We start from the raw sequence: 4,046 nt of genomic DNA, 5'->3' as shown, positions 1-4,046 counted from the left end.
CAAGAGCTGATGGAAAGCCAGTGTATTTCTTAGTAAAATGGAGTACTTTAAAACACAATCCAGGCTTTTCCTTAACCCCAAAAACAGAAGGAAAAATGTAAGCTATGAGCAGGATCCAATTTCAATGATCAGGATCTAGTTTCTAGACAAATTTGAAACTCGTTTGTTTTAGTAAAAGTTGAGGGGCTTCCATTAACCAATAATGAACTGCCAATTTTGCTTCTTGCAAATATAAGAATGCAACTTACAATAACGATTAGAGGTGAGAGCATAGTTACAAAACATAATTCGACCCGCCCGTACAGCTACCGGGGAGAATGGCAAAGACTTTCTGGCGAAAATGCTGCAGGCGCTAAGGGTGGAAAATCTTTGCAGGAGGAAGGAAATTACTTGAAAATTTATCAATGGACCATATACAAGATGACAATGAACTCAGCAAAAGATAATTGAAATGAATTTGCATTACTTGAATGATGGAGTAATAAATGAAAATGGCATTATTGACCATGATCTGTGGAGATAAATGACTAGTTTAGCAATGCTTTGACGTAATTTTGACAACAATATTGCCACTGTCACCATCATCTCTTAACCCTTGAGCATTTGATCCAACAATGTGAAACTGCAACTAGTATGATGATAATGTTAATTATATGCTCCCAAAATTCAAGATGGATGTATGAATACATATATAGTTGAATCCAAATGGCCAATTTTTTCCCTCGCAAAGAAATCAAATCCACATTCATCATCCTGCGAAGCTAAATTGCTGTGATCCATTGATGGAAATTTGCCATTGGAAACCATTATATATTAACCTTCCATTTTTACTTCATAGCATGAGATCGCCATAAGGTTCCCTAACCTGCTCAATGAATATGAATTTAAACCTCTTGTGATATACATACGGTGAACTTTAAACTTGTCATAGCAATATGAGGATTAATCAGCGAGCCATTTTATTATTCATCGGCAGAATTTGCATTAGCTATTGAAAGCTAGCAAGGCTACACGCAATGGACTTCCCCTGTACTAGGGATAAAGGTTGTTAATATTTTCATTGATTCAAGCAGCTGTCGACCAAACATGTTGTCTTTCTTCAGTACATATAATCCGTCACGAGAATGCATCTCCTATTGCTGTACATTCACGAGTTAATCCTCAGATCAAAGGTAACGAACAATGATGAAAGAACATGTATATATTCCTTAGCGCTTTTCTTCAGTTTATGCTCTTACCAATTTACGTGTACCAACTATTCATTTTTAAAGTGTGTCTAATCAACAAGGCAACAATAAGTGAGAGTGTACATGCAAGGAAGCAAGAAACTGCTGAAATCTTTAATGAAACAGTACTTCCATGACTATTCCTCTTCAAATGAAAGGTACCATTAAGACAAGAAATTCAACTTACTCCTCGGAAGCCCTGCAGGTGCCAGTACTATATGTTACCATCTTTTTCCGAGAATTGATGATAAAAAAACGTCCCTGCAGGATTTCTTCCTTTCAGAGAATTGAACATCTCAAGACACAAAAAACGTCCTTGTTACACATGCATAAGGCACCGAAACATGAAACGTTTATGATGATAAATGCATCTTGCTAATTGTCAATGATGTCCGAGATAATTTACTGTGTAACATACACTTAATCATTTAAATCAGTACTTAACTACTTAAGAGAAACAACCCAAGGAACTTTTTTCTTCTACCCCAATGTAATTAAAACATCTAGAACTGGATGTCTTGTAACCCACCAAAAATCTTGATTATTTTGGGAACCTTGAGAGATTAGTAGTACTGGTGAGTAAAAATGTGAAGTACAAGCATCAGAAACAAGTTCGTGTATGATGAGTGATCAGTCTATAAATATTGTATGTCTATACGAGAGTACGGGTGTGCGGGGGTACTGATTTTTCCTATTAAAAGAATGGATTGAGTTCACTGACCTTTGAAGCACAATTCTAGATGTGGAAACACATATGTATCTTGAAATTTTTGATATATATAATTCGGTGTTTCTTGCTGCTGCTCTAGTTGTCTGCAAATATGAGCTAAAAAGTAAAAACAGGTGAAATTAATATCGAACAGATAGATAACAAACGCATATCAGTATCAAACTTAAGTAGTGGTGCACATAAAATATCCACCAAATATCCACCAAAAAAAAAAAAAAAGCAGTAGCACCCAAGCACTTGGAAGAAATGCAAAAACTAATTGTCCTTGCATCTGAAAAGTTCTCGAGTTACTGATTGCTGATGCAGCATCATCAAGATTCCCACATAAGAAATTCGGGCACATACTTTTAAATCGTACCAAAATTTGTGTGTGAATCTTGATGATGCCGCACCTGCAACCATCAACTTGGTATTCATCTGTCTGTGCCTGTGATAGAACAGAATCATGACTAGACGGATCATAAACCGCCAGATCCCTTGGTTGGACATACAAGGTCATTTCGGATCAAAATTTTAGCATTTGGATGGCCATTGGAGAGAGTGGAAAAAGGTAATCCAGCGAGAATGGACCAAAGATGGATGGTACCCTAAGAAATCTATGACCAAAAAGAGAGCCAAAAAGGAAAAATCTGAAATACTTCTAAGCATTGAAGTGGCTATAACCTTTCCCTTTCGCGCACTCTTACTAGTTAAGCTTGAAAAAAGAATGGAAAGTTATTCCCAAAAAAAAGAGAAAATAATGGAAAGTTAACTGCCTAGAGCAGTAATAACATAATCAGAGACAGAAACGAACACAGAGAACATCCTATATTTCCCAGCCGCCAAAGGTATATAACCATTGGGATCCTGAAAAAAGCCACCATGAAATAGGGAAAAAAGCTCCTACGGTTTGTAACTGAAAGAATTAGAGAAGTGGATCCTATGAAAAGAGAAGAAATATACTATGGTGAAACAAAGAAGGGTTATAAAACACATGGTGGAGAAAGGTGAGATGAAAGTGAACTGCCAAAGCATGAACGTGTAATAATGGAATATGGATGAAGAGAAGAAAAGGGTATTCAGGAAAAAGTGTAAAAAGTATCAGCCATGGGAGAAACTGGAGATCGGAGGGGGGGGGGGGGGGGGGGGGGGGGGAAAGTAGGGTGGAGGGACTTCAGCCGAGAGACGACCGAGGAAAGAAATAGTGCGACCGAAGTTGGGGAAGTTGCGGATTGAGGAAGAGACTAATATGTGTACACAATATATACACCGTATGAGCGCCCATTAGTTGGTGGATTTTCTTTAGTCACCGGTGGTTGCGTGAAACTTTGGTGCTATTTATTCTATTGATTGGTGGCTTTAAAAATCAGAATGTGATCCAAGACACATTTTGATTTGCATTATATTGTAAGAAATCTTTTATTTTTGGAAGCAAAGATCTGCCTTCGGTATGAGAGAATCAATTTTTCAATAACTTTTAAAGTGTGTACACTATCTTTGCTAGATATACTAACATATATAATAGCTAGTTTAAATTAAAATTTTACATATATGTATACAGTGTGAACACTAATCTTTATTGGATATACTAACATATATAACAACTTGTTTAAATTTCAAATTTTACACATATGTATGCAGTGTGAACGCTATCTTTATTGGATATACTAAGATATATAACAGCTAGTTTAAATTTAAAATTTTATACATATTTCATGCATGCAACTGAGAAAGTGAAGGAAAAAATTTTTTTTTTTTTGAGAGAATCAATTCTCCCAATTTTCTTTTTGTTAGGTTTGCTTGTTTTCAAGAAAAAGTGTGGCAAAGTAACCGGAAAAAAATTATTTTTTCCTTTATGCATGTATTACTAGGAAAGTTTTGAAAACTTTTCTTCACTTCCTTGCATTTTGTGTCATGCAAATTTCGCAAAAGTTTGAAAGAAAATAGTAATTACATACAAAAATATTAATAACTATCACCAATATCACCGACTGTTACTAACTTCTCATTTTATCCCAACTTTTTGTTGATAACCAAATATGAAACCAAAAAGTGGTTCTCATTTTCTTTTACTTCACTTTTTTCATTCTACTTTCCCTCTATCTGAATAA

General features: G+C 35.5%; 1 long non-coding RNA gene across 1 annotated transcript; it reads right to left on the bottom strand.

Annotated features, from left to right (window-relative positions):
- Positions 1-936: 936 nt before the first annotated feature.
- LOC140035002 (uncharacterized) lies at positions 937-3,073 on the bottom strand. Its single transcript, XR_011838917.1, has 2 exons — positions 1,948-3,073; positions 937-1,487 (listed from the first exon to the last, which is right to left on the bottom strand). It is a non-coding gene; the product is annotated as an uncharacterized lncRNA (long non-coding RNA).
- Positions 3,074-4,046: the final 973 nt, after the last annotated feature.

Source organism: Coffea arabica, chromosome 2c, assembly GCF_036785885.1.
Source record: "Coffea arabica cultivar ET-39 chromosome 2c, Coffea Arabica ET-39 HiFi, whole genome shotgun sequence".
In the NCBI taxonomy this organism is placed as follows: Eukaryota; Viridiplantae; Streptophyta; class Magnoliopsida; order Gentianales; family Rubiaceae; genus Coffea; species Coffea arabica.
This window is presented reverse-complemented; position numbering and strand designations above follow the sequence as displayed.